Here is a 16,155-nt window from a genome sequence, read left to right as displayed (position 1 = left end):
GGCGAAGGCTGCTTCACCATCACTGGGGTCTCCTTTCTGTTTCCAGTAAGGTTTCATCACTGAACATTCCTGTCCTGGCCTTACTTCCTCATTCTTTTGTAGCTCTCCTTTGATGTCAGGCAGGTTTATCAGCTCATCCTGGGATCAGTAAATTCTATAAGCTACACTTTGCTGTCTACTTTTCCACTAACTGCTATCACTAGCTAGGCTTAAGTAGAAAATTTAAAAAACAGAAAACCTGGATGTCAATGATTAATATATTCTTTAAAATAAATGTCCACTGTTCCAAAGATACGGAAAGGAGAAAGAGAAAGAGAGAGGAAGGAAGGAAGGAAGGGAGGAAGGAAGGAAGGAAGGAAGGAAGGAAGGAAGGAAGGAAGGAAGGAAGGAAGAGAGTGAGGGTGGGAGGGAGGGAGAGAAGAAGGGAGGAAGGGAGGGAGGGAGGGAGGAAAGAAATGAAGAAAATGCAAGTGAAAGGAAAGGGGAGAGGAGAGAAGAGGAGTGGCAAAAGGGAAGGAAGGAAGAAGGAGAGGGCAGAATGGAAGAGGGAAGGAGGGGATAAAGGGAGGAAAAAAGGAAGGGAAGAAAAGAAGGAAAAGAAAAAAGGAAAGAAAGAAAGAAAAAGGAAAGGAACAGAAACGAAAAAAGGGAAAGGCAAGTCAAGGAAAGGAAAGGAAATGGGGAAAAGATAAAATGTACTGAAAAGACTTAATTCAAGACAGTTGTAACAGGAATAAAGACTGAGTAAAAATCAGGAAGATATAGACCTGTAGAGGGGTGAGGGTGTGCAGATTTGATGAAGCTATCGATAGTTGCTAATTGACTCCTACATTCTGAGAAAAGCTACAAGACAGTGGCTTACTATGTTAATGATTTCACCTAAAAGGAAAGGCTCCCAACATCTACAGAAACACAGTGTAGGCCTTTAAATCCAAGCAAGAGGCTGGGAGAAGATTTATATCTCAAAGAATAAGAGATAGAATTTACTGCTGAAAGTTTTATTGGGTAAATTCTGTATGCAAAAGGAAGTTAAAAACCTGTAATTAACAACCTTCTCTAAAAGCTGTGGCACAGAGGGGACACATTATGACTGTGTTTGTAAACGCATTCTGAGAGGCATTGATTCAGAGCCACGATACCAGATAACCCCTGGTGAGATTCCAGAAGGTCTTGGTGAGAACGGGGTCCCAGGTCATCCTCCAAGTCCCCTCTAGATCCCAGTGTCAACCCCTACTCTGAGTATAGATCGTACACTCACTTAGGCCTGGCAGTGTAGCTCAAGTAATAGAGCACCAACTTACCACTTAACAAACGTTAGGTCCTGAGTTCAAACTCCAGTGATATCAATAAAGATATAAATAAGTAAAAATTCATTTAGACCATCAAGAAATCTTTTTAAGTCCAAGTATTTTTCAGACCAATCATTGAGTAATGGGGTAAGTGACAAGTACTTCATCAATAAGAGCAGAAAATACAAATTAGCTTCCAAAACAATTGCTTTAGAGCAAAGTAGTGATTAAGTGAAGACACCCAGACCTTATTCAAATTTTGACTTTACCACTATTAGCTAAATGACTTTGTGGGGATGTTTTCCTCCCTCGCCTTTTGTTCTTGCTGGTTAACTGGCAATAAAAGTCTCACAGGGTTTCCTGCCCAGGCTGGCTTCCGATGGCAATCTTCAGATCTCAGCCTTGTGAGGAGCGAGGGTTACAGGCAGGCTGACAATAACAATGATGATAATAGCAACAAAGCCTAATGACTTTAAAGTGCCTATGTTCTAAGAAGGTTATTAGTTCTCACTGCCTCAACACGTGTCAAATCATGATAACGTGAGACTGATACTGACTCCAGTAAGATAATAAATTCTACATCCTAAGTATTATATACACTCTGAAGGAAAGTAATATTAAAGATGTCCAACCAGAAATTTCAATCAATGTCCCAGACTGGGAGAGCAGCCAGCCTGACCTCATTCTAGCCTCACTCAATCAACTAAGGGACATTCCAATAAAACATGCAAACCGCCAAATAAAAAAGAGGAAGTGGAAAGCCAGGCGCCAGTGGCTCACACCTGTAATCCTAGCTACTCAAGAGGCTGAGATCTGAGGATGGCAGTTCAAAGCCAGTCCGGGCAAGAAAGTCCTTGAGACTCTTATCTCCAATTAACCACCAGAAAGAAGTGGTGCTGTGGCTCAAGTGGTAGCGCACTCACCTTGAGCTGAAGAGCTAAGGGACGGTGCCCAGGCCCAGAGTTCAAGCCCCAGGCCCAACAGGAAGGAAAAAGGAAGGGGAAAGGCTCAATGCCAGCCTCGGTCAACAAATCAGTTCATCAGCAAAACCTGGAATGGTGGTGTTGGTCAAGTAGTAGAGTAGCAACCTTGAGCGAAAAAGCTAAATGAGAATGAGACCCCGGAACTCTCATATAGAATACATAGTATGCATGCTTACAATGTTTAAATAAGTAAAGTGTGAGAATACGGTATATGAAACAAAAAGCTATAAAAGCTAACCCATTACAGAGGCTACAGATTCGTGAAAGGCGCCCTTGGGTCTCCCAGCAGCTCGACCTCCCAGGGTCACAGAGGTTCCTCCTGCTCTTGGAGCACTCTCCATGCTAGCTCCGCCCTCCCAGTCATACCAGGCCGCACCCACTTCTTCACTTCTTCTTTCTCCTCCCAAATATTGCCACATCTTCCAGGAAAACCATGAGATACATTACAAGAAACAAAACAACTAGATCCTCTGACTTGGTCCTCTAAGATACCTGTGTGTTTGGCTTCTTGTGTATGATCCTGTGTTTACCAGAACAAATGAGGGTGCTGGTGAAGAAAGCTCTCTTATCACACTCAGCCGAAAATTTCTGCACAATCGTGAAACAAATGATGTGGCTTTAGGTGTTTGTGGCAAAAGGAATCTTTTTAAGCCACTATCAGGAGAAGAAATAATCCTAGGTATTTGAAAGTAGGAATTTATTTGTAACAGGCAATTTAGAACAAGCTGTAGCCCATTTTTCAATTTAATATACGGAACAGAGTCAAGGATTTTAAATCTTGATTTTGAGGCCTTTGTAGCAGCACAGTTTCCATCAAGCTTAAAGAGGCCACACACCCCAAGATACATGCTCTCAGTCTCTACTATGGGCTCTTCTCTGCCTTTCCTCATTATGCAGATCACAGCTTTGGGTATATGTGAAATATATCCCTAGACAACTGTTGTATAGCTTTCTTGAGTCCTATTTATTTTGTCATACCTCATTGTGTTTTGAATCTAACATCCACATATCAGGGAGACCATGTGCTGTGTTATATAGCTTTCTACTAGCATTGTATACTTCAAGAAGTTTTAAAATGTAGCATGTACTTCTTCTATAAAAAGCAAAGTGTAAAACTAATGAATACCTACGTTCCAACCATAAATGTATATAATAAAAGAACCACATATTCAAGAATTCATCTCCTTTGGAAAAATCAACTCTGAATTGAAGCCTTCAGAGTTACTTTATTCTTTTGAATTTCAATTTTTAAAGTGGAGAATAAGTATTTCTACAGCTAAGGGGATTAACAGCTTTCAAAACTTATTGGCAGAGTGGTTAATAATGTTTTCCAACAATTCAAGAATTATGGCTAGTAAACAGTATTCAGAAATCTAAGCATCGTCTTTGTTCACGTTTTTCCTTCAGTATATCTTGACAATGACACACCACCACTGAAATCACTGAGCAATGCAGTGCTCTAAGTATCACATCACAATAATGCATTTTTGTTGTTGTGTTTCTTCTTTTTTAACATAAATCTTCAATTAAATATCTATGGCAGTAGAGTCATTATCCAAGGGAAACTGGCCTCAGCTGAGAGGATGTTTATTTTCTGAGAAGGCAAGTAATGAAATGCTTCACTTCCCTTAGGTACGACAGGGACCATGGCTGTGGTAAGTAATGTCAACAGAGGAACAAGTCCAAGGTCCTTTTAGACTACTCCCTGGAAGTTCAATAAACAAGCGAGACAGTAAACCAAGTAGATAGCCTTGAATTCCAACGTGGGAAAGTCTCAAGTCTCCAGCCCTGAAAAACAGGTTAAAATAATGGTTCCCTGGCAAAAAGATGTTAGCAGTCTCCAGAATGGGTAACTTTAATTCCTCAAGGGAAAAACTGATTGTGCTGTTCATAAGGGGGGAAAAAGACTTTGACAGTTTTATTTATTCATTTTTTGCACCATTCCTAACTGAGCCATCAGTACTCATCTCCTATACAAGTAGATGACTGAAGATTTGCTCATAATGACCTGATATCGTTGAGTTAGCAGAATGTCCAATTCAACTACTAGTTCCCTTACACAAGAATGATTTCTATCTCTAATAACAGATAAAGGACAGAGAATATCTCACTCCTTTCTTCAGTGTCATACCGGTAACTTGAATGCAGGTCCTGTCGCTCTCACGTGGCTTTTTTTTTTGTTGTTCATGCTGGACTCTGTCACTTGAGCCACAGCTGCACTTTCAGCGTTGTGCTGGTTAACTGCAGATAGAGGTCTCATAGAGGCCATCTCTCTGCCGGAGATGGCTTTGAATCATGATATGCAGATCCCAGCCTCTTGAATAACTAGGATTACAGCTGTAAACCACCAGCACACAGCACTTCTCTTTCATATCCCTCTACCTGAGCACAATTATCAAAACTTTCTTCTTATATTTAATAGGAATAAGTGACTAGATGCATAAGGTTTGGAAGGGCACATGTATAATTCTGGATCCTTTGGAAGTAGCATCTAAAGTGGAGCTAAACATAAGTGGGCAGTAGCATCTGTAAGAGGAACTGGGACATGGAGTAGGGGACAGCCTTCAGACTGCCCTTCTGGTTTGGCTCTGGAAAGCCTCTTCAGAAGCAAGTTTCACAAAGCCAGAGTTAGAAGGAGACACAGAACGTTTTTAATGAATTCCAGGTGAAGAACTGAGTAACTGATTTTTTTTTGAGGAGATAATCACAACTAAAAATATATAAACAAAGAACCGTGATTGTTCTCATTATTACAGTGGTTGATGATCTGTCTAAAGTGAAATTTGATAATAGGCCTACCCTGGAGACAAGTCTTTGGGGAAAGATTTTTAAAAAAACTCAAAGAGGTGGAGGCAGCAGGATTATGAATCCAAGGCCAGACTCCACTATCTACTGAGACTCGATCTCGAAAAAGAAGAAACAAGACTCAAAAAAGTAAATTACTTCAGAGGCCAAAAAAAAAATTAAAAAGACTCAGACTGTTTCTGTCTTAGTCACTAGCTATGTCAGTCCTCCCTAAAAGCTACTCTGTCTGCAATGTTGTTGTTGGAAATCTTGATAGAGAAGGATGGTATCAGCACAGCCAGACAGGGCCTACCCCGTTGCTCATTAACCATACCTCATGGACGGTTCTTTTACAGTTTACTGAATCTGCAGATGTAATTAGTAGGTGGCTGAAGGTAACCCCTCCTCTTCTGGAGGCAAGGGCCTTATATCGTGTTTCTGGAGATTAAAAGTTTAAAAGTAGCAGTTTTGACTGCACCAGGATGAATGAAAACTTTGATCAGATGACAGAATTATTAAACTAGGGAGTTACAAAACTATAGGGAACTAAAAGTAAATGGTAATAATCCAGTGTTCCAGTTTATGGTGCTGAATAGCATACAACCAAACTCAGTATGTAAAATGATGGCCACTTTTTAATGCTGGTAGATTCTGAGCTAGGTAGAACACGTGACATTGTCTTGCCTGTTGCATAATACTTGGAACTCGACTGGGCATTACTAAGCTCATAGTGCAGTTACAGAATCTCAATGTATTTGCAGCTGCATCTCATGATGTTCTTTTCTTTGCTCCCTATATTTACAATATCTATTGATCATTAGTTAACTTCTACACTTAGTTTTCAGACAGAATTTCTTTCAATATTCAGGGTGAGTTGGAGCACCTTTCTGCTTTCCACATGAATAAAATTTCTCTCTCTTTCTGCAAACCTTGTAATCAGAATTGAGAAAGGCTAGACAAATTACCATGCAGAGGAAATATCAGTAATCACCAAAACATATTCCTATTTTCAACACAAGATGTCTATAATTGAAGTCCCTGTAATCCCTGTATTTTCATATTTTTCCAGTCATCTTGGCTGATGATATGGTATTTCTCTTGAAGTTATATTAGTTTTTTTTCCTCAAGTCCTCAACTAGAATTGCAGGTAACAAAGAATGTCTTTCTGCTTAAAAATACTCTTGGAAGGAGGATAGAGAGGGAAAAACTGGGAGAAAATGAAGGAAGAGGTGACACTGTTCAAAAAGAAATATGCTCATTACCTGACTTATGTAACTGTAACCCCTCTGTACATCACCTTTACAATCACAATTTTTAAAGTATAAAAAGTAAAAAGAAATGCTCTTGGGTTTGTTATAAAACAGAACTGACTTAAGCAGCAATTAATTTTTACAATCAGATTTCAAATTCTACTTATTTATTTTATGAGGGTTTGGGAAGCTACTTTCCAGACACTTCTTTACTAATACGATTTGAACACTGAGTCTTCATGAGTTGGAATTCTCATCTGGCTGTGCCTTGGGTCAGAGTCTGATATATGTGAAGATAATTTTTATGGCGCTAGGGAAGGGTGGTAGTACTGTGGATTAATGATTAAAAAAAAGAATAACTAGGTGTGATTCAACAATACAAAACTGGAAATGGGCAAAAAATGTAGTAGCCTAAATTTTCCAGGAGTTTGAAGCAGGTAGTCTGTCCTTCCTCTCACAGAGCTTAGACCACTGCACATTTCTCTGCCCTTGAGAAAATCCAGACATTTTTATTTAGACTGTAATGGATATCTACTCCTTAATTTATTTTTAATCAATCCCATTTTTCCTGACCTGACTTCAGTATATGGGGAGAATAACTAAATGTTCTTACTGCACCTCGACTTAGTTATGGATCTAGTAATGTCTAAGTGTCTGCCACACAGAAAGTCTCGATGGAGCAGCAGCACTAAATGATAGATCAGAGCATCAGCAATACAGCTTGAGAGGCATAGATCTGGAAATAAAATTTGAGGGCCCAGTAACAGATTTTGCTGGTAGATGGAATATGAGACACAACAGAATGAATATAGAAAGGAATGCTTTCAAATGTTTTAGCAAAAGCACATATAAGAAGAAAGCCCATTGTGGAGGGGTAGCACTGGAGATTATAAACTTAATTTTAAAATGGTCAAATCAAGTATGACTATGGAAAAACAGAGTCCTAGTTCTGGTCTTTTTGACATAGCTAGTGATTCCCAGGTTTGAGCTATGGAACCAAGAAGGTTTTGTAGGCAATTTCTGCAATATCAGAAGCTGAAAAACAGTGCAAACGAATGCACATCATGAATGTAAATGTGAATAATGACTTCAGCCACTTTTATTTAGAACGTACATTAAGTTTAACATTTGCACTTAAATAGTTCTGTTTGTTTTCATTATTGACATTTGTTTTCATGATCACATTGTGTCCCAAATGTACACTTTCTTAGAGATAAATGCCCACAGGCTGACCTTCGTTGCATGTGGGACTGTGTCAGCATGGGACACAAGACCACATGTTGGATGTCTGGGTTTGATGCAAGTGTGATAAAGAGTGCTGAAAAGAACACGATTCCAAAGTATATATCTGCAAGTGCTTTTTGAACACGGCACAATTACAAGGATGCAGCAGAAAAATCATGTAGAACAGCAGGTGAGTCGATGGGAGATGCTCAGGGAATCTCTGAAATCCCCAGAAGGAATGTGATGTCTTGAGCAATGCACATTATTAGTGTTAGCATTTGCATCTGCTAAGACTTAGATATAGTTAAATTACATGACTAATAGAAACCATGTCCACAAAGTAAATTAGATAAACAAGGAGAAATATGGCAACCAAAGGACAGAGATCACATGTAAGAGAAACATTTGAAATTCACAGAAACAGGGATTTTAAAAATCCTATCAAATACCAAGATGCAATGGTCAAAGGTAGAGTGTAAAGGAATGTTTACGTTTAGATCCAAGGAGAAATCCTTGAAGAAAAGAATCTTAAGAGTAATTGAATGGAAGCAAAATCAATACATAGTAAAAATAAAAAAGAAAGTAGTCAGAATAAGCAAAAAGTCCTGCCTAATTCTACCACAAAAAGAAAACATGTTGAAAAGAAAGATACCTAAAAACTACAACTCTGATTAGCACGGTAGAGTCAGGATATATGTTATGGTACAATGAATTCAAGTTAGATCAGGTTCATCAATTTTTGTTACATCAGGTTAGATCAGGTTTATCAATTTTTAAGCCAAGAAGGGAAACAGAAAACTAGGCTGGCCCAAACATCAAAGCAAACCTCAACTGGCATTTAAATAGGTACTTCTGGTTGAGTACTGGGGCTGTACACCTGTTATGCTAGCTATTCAAGAGGCTGGGACATGAAAGATCATGGGTCAAAGCCAGCTTGAGCATAAAAGTCTGCCTTCAGCTGGGCTGAAAGCATGGCTCACATAACAGTACCGACCAATCAAGCACAAGATGCTGACTTCAAACCCTAGGCTCACCAGAAAAAAATAACAAATAAGTGCTTCTTAATTGAAAATGTGATGTATAAGAGTTCGACCTTCTTTTTGTGCTTTGTTTGGTTAAAGCAAAATGTTTTAAATGTTTTCTTTCAGACAGAATCTAGTTCTACAGCCAGGCTGGCTTCAAACTCATAATCCTACTGCCTTGGCCTAAGTGATGGGATTACAGACACCACATCCAGCTGATGTTTTTTTTAACGAGAGAATTATTTGCAATATTGTGTGTGTGTTTGTGTATTTGTGTGTTGTTAGAGATCCAACCTAAAGTCTTGTGCATATTCTTTGCAGCTTAGTTTAGGCAAGAGGCTAGGAGCCCATAGAATATAAAAAGCAGAAGTTACTAAAGACAGGAGAAATAACGATGAAGTCCATATGTGGATGCCTATAGAGATTTAGACCTTGAACAGAGAGGGGACACTTCCTGTGAAGGAGCAAGTATAGATAGAAGTATCTTTTGACGCTGCTGGATGAAGATCCAGCTGCATATGGTAGTTCATACTGGATAATGTCAATGTCCTCTGACAGACTAGTTCAAGATAACCAGCAGAAACTGCAGCTGGAACAGAAAGGAAGATGACTCAATCTTTTAGAAGCTTGATTAAAATGCATCAGCCATTCCTAAACAAAGATGTCCTACTTTAAGACCTGTCCTCCGAAGGTTCCACAAGTTACATATACAAGCAGAGGAAAAGAGCACAGCAGCGTGTCAACCTCCTTCTTTTTATGCTCCAGAAACATGATGTGGTGAAGCCAAGAATCCTCAGTGCGGCAACCTCAGGAGAAAAGGGGTGGCAGCCATGACTCAAGTCCTTGGAGCCAAGTTCATTTTGGAAAATACTGCTTAGAATAATTTCATGTGTTAACAAAAGCTTAATAGCAGAATTTCATGGTCACTGTGACTTTTTCTTCCTCCATAAACAACATCATTTCTATTTTATAGAAACAGCAGATGGCTAGATTAAAAAAGAGAGAGAAAATAAATTTAAGATCATTAACAGAGGTCTCATTTTTGTTTCCTTTGAGCTGATCCAGGGGTTTGAATTCAGGGCCTGGGCAAGGTCCCTGAGCTTATTTGCTCAGGGTTAACAAACTACTGCTTGAGCCACAGCTTCACTTCTGATTATTTTTGATAATTACTTGAAGATAATTATGTCACAGACTTTCCTGACCAGACTGGCTTCCAGTCACAATCCTCAGATCTCAGCCTCTTGAGTAGCTAGAATTACATGTGTAGACGTCTCATATTGTAAAACACAAATAATAAAATCCAGCATCTAGTAAGTGAACTTTTTTTTTGGTTTTGCTTACTTGGGGTATTTGCTTTTAGTGTGTGTGGATTTTGAATTAGTTGGGTTTTTTTGGGGGGGTGTTATGTGGTTCATCTGTTTTTATTTTGTGTTGTTGATTTTTTTAATTCAAATAGTATACTGCTATGTGGCCCAGATTGGCAGTGAACTCTAAATCCTCCTGCCTCAGCCTCCTGAGTATTGAGATTACAGGTATATGCCACCAAACCTGACCTAATGGCCATCAGCTGCACCATCAAGATGAGGATGTAATGTCATTTCATGTTCACTATTATTATTGAAGGAAGATTATCTAATAATGCACATTTTGTCAAAAAAAGTATTGGAAAATTAACCATCATTAGTTCCTTTTCATGCTGAAATCAGTATTTTGGTTTGCTAACTATTATTTAAAACTAAAGAAAGCGCTTGAAAGAGCCTAGAGTAGCAGTAATGGGAGCTGTCAGCCTTTACAAGTGAATTCAACGCATAGTCCCCAATACAAAGCAGTAGTAGCCCAATAAACTTTTCTCCCTGGCACTGGTAGACTTGTGTTTATAGCACTTGCTTAACTGTCCTTGCTGTACCAAATAGCTTTTGCATCTTGATGGAGTGTTCTAAACTCTGAAGATTGCAATGTCATGGACACTCATTAAGCAAGACTGCAGTTGCAGAATGGAGAACATGAACCAATTAGCTCATTACTTGTAAATACTTAATATCCACTAAATCATCCTGGGGCTTCTAATTAATACCTAATCTGATCTTATTAACATATTTATCAGGAAATCTCATATAAATAGCTCAGTATTCTAAATAAAAAACAATAAAATTGAAATTAAATGTAGTAATTGCAAAATAAATTTGCAAATCTTGACAGAGTTGTTTAAAATTAGTGTTTTAGAAATAACTTCAATTGTGTGTTTGTGTGTATGTGCATGTGTATATGTATGTATGTATATGTGCATTGTGTGTGTATGTGTTCATGTGCACGTCCCACAACAGTCTGAGGTCTTGAACTGAGGGCCTGGGTGTGGTCCCTTAACATTTTTTGCAGCTTCCTACTTGAGTCATAGCTCCACTTCCAGCTTTTTGTTGGTTAATTGGCAATCAAGAGTATCATGGGCTTTCCTGTCCTTAGATCCCAGCCTTCTGAATAGCTAGGATTACAGGTATAAGCTACCAGCACCAGTTAAAATGACTGAAATTAGGGGCTGGGAAGGTGGCTCAGTGGTAGAGTGCTTGCCTTGCATGCATGAGGCCCTGGGTTCGATTCCTCAGCACCACATAAACAGAAAAAAAAAAGCTGGAAGTGGTGCTGTGGCTCAAGTGGTAGAGCACTAGCCTTGAGGTGAAGAGCTGAGGGACAGCGCCCAGGCTCAGAGTTCAGGCCACACGACTAGACCCCCCCCAAAAAAAATGACTATAATTAAATAAAAACTCTTTTCCAATGAAAGTCTAACCAGGTTAGACCAGGCTGAAAAAGAAATAAAAAGAAGTAATGAAAGAAAAGTACATGGCTTGGATCCCCAAGTATAAGAAATAGTCTTTAGAAAATTTTTATCAAAACAGCCTTCAATTTAGGGTACCTAGAGAAACAAGGATAAGAAATAGGATTCACTTTTTTGGCTGGGAAGGTGTAAACATGTAAAACATTTACTAACAAATATATCTCCATTTCATTCATCTTTTGTAACAATGAGCACATGATCTTTTTTATCGTTGTTGCTGGTTGCTTTTCGTTTTTCACAAACTTAACACTAATAATCACAATTGTTATAACTAAATCAGAGGTGATGCTGATTATTCATCTATGTTATTGAATTCATGTAAGAGTTACTTAAAATAAAAAATAAAAATCAGATTTGGACAAGAATCTCTGGATATAATTTGTGTTTTTCCTTTTTGGAAGATTTACCTAGAGTCACAGAAGGGCTCACAATCCAAATTTTACCTACCGATTTTTGGGGCATTCCTCATCCCTCCTCCTTCTGTGATGCCTCCACCTTCTCCCTTCCTGCTCTCTCCTCCTTTTGTAAAAGTTGGAGCATCTGGCAATCATGTCATCAGTCACAAAGGCCAAACATTCTCTGTTTAACAAAAAGGGAAGAGACATTTTCCACCCTCCCCTTCTTAGTGTCTTCTTGGAAACATGAGAATAATAATAGAAGGTTCAAACCTCAAGATCCAAGGGCTGCTACTTAGTCTCATAAACATATTATACCTTTGAGATTAAAGGTAAAGTCTTTCTCAAAAAATATCAAAGACAATCACAAAGGAAATTATCTTGTTCCTTAAGTTAGAGGTAAATTTTATTTTTTCTTCTACTATACTAAATATGTTTCCATGAAATTCGGTCTAGAATTTGTAGTCAGCTCTGTAGTAGTACATGACAACAAATATGATTGGTATACTCAATACTAAACTTATTGACTACCCAGAGAAATATCTGTTGTGTGGCATTTCAGTGTGTTTGCATGACTCTGGTTCACTCCCACTGCTGGTAGGAAAGCTTCATGGGCTTGTCGTAGGGAGAGGTGCCAATGCTGTCTAAGAAGCTTTATCTTCCACTGCTATTCACAAAGTCATGCGTCCACATGTTTTACTTGTGTAAAATCTTTCTTCTTCCTTTTACTTTTTAAAATTTCAACCAAGGTTTACTTTCCAAAGTGTTGACTGCTCAGTATGAGAACAAGAATATGCATCATATGTTAGTCATGTGTGTGGTTCATCCACTTGCTGGAAACAAACAGCATAACTCACAAAATTTACTTCAGATATTTACCAAGGTGTTCTAATGTTCCCTTCAGCTGCACTAAAATTTGGACAGATATATTGATGAGAGGCTGCTGATTTATTTTTATTAGGCCATTTACTTTGGAGAACTTGTAATCATTAATTCTCTTCTCCTTTGAAATGTAAATCTCCCCACCTCTGACTAGTTTTCAACTCAGGAATATGGATCTCAAAGGCCTGGATACGCCATGCAAAATATCATCATCAAATAAGTCAGCATGAGTAGTCTTTGTGGGAAGATAGATGCCTAAATTCCAGAAGCACTAATAAGCACCACATAGGTGGTCTAATTACACTGACCAGTCTTCTCACAACAGTCCTGTTCTTTTACCCTAGCCCTGCAGTGTTTAAAACCTCTACTACTTTTCCTGGTCTCAACCAAGTTTACTGATATACATATGTACGTGCATAATAACATATACACATAAATTTCATGTCACAACCACATATCTAGTGCAAAGAGATATCAATTACAAAATTGTAGCAGTGACACTTTTGTAACCATTCTCCACTTCCCTCTGCTCTAGGTGTATTGTGTATTGTATGCATGAACATATACATACACATATCTATACATACACAACAAAATACATCTAGAGCAGTTTTGGAGTCTCTTCAGCTTTAGAGTTACCCAGAAATCCTCTCTGTCATCTTAGAATAAGAAAAAACTGTTCTAGAGTCAATCACTGCTAATTGATTACCCAAGTATCTTACTAGCTTCTACTCTTCACTACAGCAAAAACAGTGACAATAGAACAGGCTTCTTCTCAACACTCCTCCCTTCTCTCGCCCTGTCCTGCTAGGACCTTCCTGGTCTGACTGGACAATAACACACCTGCCAGCATAGCCCTTTCCCAGCCCCTGGAAGATTTGTGTCTGGTTTATATTGAAACAAGATTCTAGTATATAGATCCTTGATAAATAATATGGGTCCTTTCTGAATACCAACTGTGCTCTAAGACACTTGTTGGATGTTTACAGACATTTTAAAAAGCAACTCCTAAGATCTAGGACCAAGTGTTGTATAAGAATGAATTTAAACCGGGCACCAGTGGCTCATGCCTGTAATCCTAGCTGCACAGGAAGCTGAGATCTGAGGATTGAGGTTCAAAGCCAGCCTGGGCAGCAAAGTCCATGAAACTCTTCATCTCCAATAAACCACCAGAAAACCAGAAGTGGTGCTGTGGCTCAAGTGGTAGAGCGCTAGCCTTGAGCTGAAGAGCTGAGAGACAGCGCTCAGAGTTCAAGCCCCACGACCGACAAAAAAAAAATTAAGAATGAATTTATGTAATTTGTGAAAAAAAATGTTACTTTACCTGTAAGCGTACCAAAAAAGCCTTCAAGTGTTCAAGTCTTCCTCCCTTCCCTCATGTGGGAATGATAAAAATAATAAATGTCACTGCAAGTTCTGTGTCAGAGAAGTTGCCTCCTGTCACTCATCTTGACTGACTAGACAGGAATTTGGGAAGTCGCTTACTTCAACAGCTTACTCCAACAAGCTGGGGAGGGAAATCCATAAATTCCAACATCCTGTTTTTAAGTTGCCTTCCATTGGCCTGGAAAGAAGTTTTCAGGTTGAAAAGAGCTTGTGTCCACATTCCCCAGGCTGTGAGAAGCCATTACTGGTAGAAGATTGCTAGAAATGGAGGAAATATAGAAATCGATGACAGTTTGGCAAACAAAGCAAAACTCATGCAGCTTACACACAGAAAATCAGTTTGCAAAGTTCATCCACTGTGCAGAGCAGAAGAGCCAGCTGACAGTGAAGAGCTGTCAGACTCATTCACATACTCCAGAAGCAGCCTCAGAACTGTGCTCCTGCCCAACCCCACTGACTAGCAGTGCACTGCACAGGATTCTGTAGCCTAGAAAAGCTTCAATAAAAGCAGTCGAATTCAAACTTGCTAATTTCTATGTAGAAAAATGTCTCACCCAAACTGAATGATAATCGACTCCATTACAAAAATCAAGAGTCTCTCTCTCTCTCTCTCTCTCTCTCTCTCACACACACACACACAGACTCACACACTTCCAGTTCTGGACCTGTGTGCTGTCCCCAGCCTCTCTATACTCAAGACTGATGCTCTACCACTTGAGCCGCAGCACCACTTCACCTTTAACTTTTTCTGAGCAGTTTATTGGAGATATGAGTCTCAGACTTTCCTGCCCAGGCTGACTTCAAACCACAATCCTCAGATCTCAGCCTCCTGAGTAGCTAGGATTACAGACTCAAGCCATTGGTCCCTGACAAGTTTTTCTTCTCTTATCTTTACTAATCACTATATTTACCTCCACCTATGCACTAACATATTAATGTGGTTGGTAATTAACCCACTAACAAGACAGTCAAAGCAATTCTGAAAGTGACAAGAGCTTTTTAATCATTGCACTTTTTTTTACAATTTCCATGTTTATCTATATATGTAAGAACCAAAAAAATGAATGAGAGAAAGGGAAAAAGGAAAAGAGGGAGCAAAAGAAAGAAAGAGAGTATAAACTACTAAAGATAGCCTAGAGAGAGAGAGAACAAGAATGTTGATGAAATCTTACTCTGCTACAAAGGGCTTGAGGTAGGAACCACAAGTTGAAATAATCATTAGAGCAATGGGCCTGGCCTTTGTCAGGAAATAGCTCAATTGTATGGAAAAAATAGAATTTTTTCAGTTAACTGTAGGATTTAGGGAAAATCTTTTGGCCAAGTTTCTGTTCAACTCTAATTATGACTTTTCAGATGAACACACAAATCCAATGCTCATCTTTTTAGAATCTTTAGAATGGCCTTTAACTTACATTTTTAATTTCTCAGGTTTGTCAGAACAGAGTAAACCTGAAAGCTTACAAAACAGTCTTAGCAGGAATAAACAACCTGAAATTAAATCTATACAAGTGGGAAATACAGAAATCTTCACTTTAACACTGTAATTCCATTTTAAAAAATTGGAATCCAGGTGCTGGTGATTCATGCCTATTATCCTAGTTACTCCAGAGGGTTAGATCTGAGGATCATGATTCAAAGCCAGCCCAAGTAGGAAAGTCTATGAGACTATCCCAATCTAAGCATGAAAAAGAGCTCAGAGTAAGGCTATGCTCAAGTAGTAGAGAACTAGCCTTGAACACAAAAGCTCAGAGATAGAACCCAGGCCCTGAGTTCAAGCCCAAGGACAGGCACAAAGACACACAGACACAGACAAAGACACAGACAGACAGACAGACACACACACACACACACACACACACACACACACACACATCTTGGAAGGCTAGCACTTTCTCAAAGAATTCATTTTAAATTAAGAATTTTACACCTTGTATTTGGCTGAAGGCACAAAGGCTTTGAACCATTGAGCAGGTACAACCATTGAGCCCATGGAACTTGTAAGTTCCTCTGAAAAGGAAAATGAAAATGGTCCTTGGATCCTATGGAGGTTAGTAAACCAAATATTAAAAAGGTAAAACTGAAGCATCTCAGATTTCCTTAGAAGGGCTTG

This window comes from Dipodomys ordii, unplaced genomic scaffold, assembly GCF_000151885.1.
Source record: "Dipodomys ordii isolate 6190 unplaced genomic scaffold, Dord_2.0 Scaffold27, whole genome shotgun sequence".
Lineage (NCBI taxonomy): Eukaryota > Metazoa > Chordata > Mammalia > Rodentia > Heteromyidae > Dipodomys > Dipodomys ordii.
The sequence above is the reverse complement of the archived record's forward strand: the minus strand, read 5'-3'. Positions refer to the sequence as shown.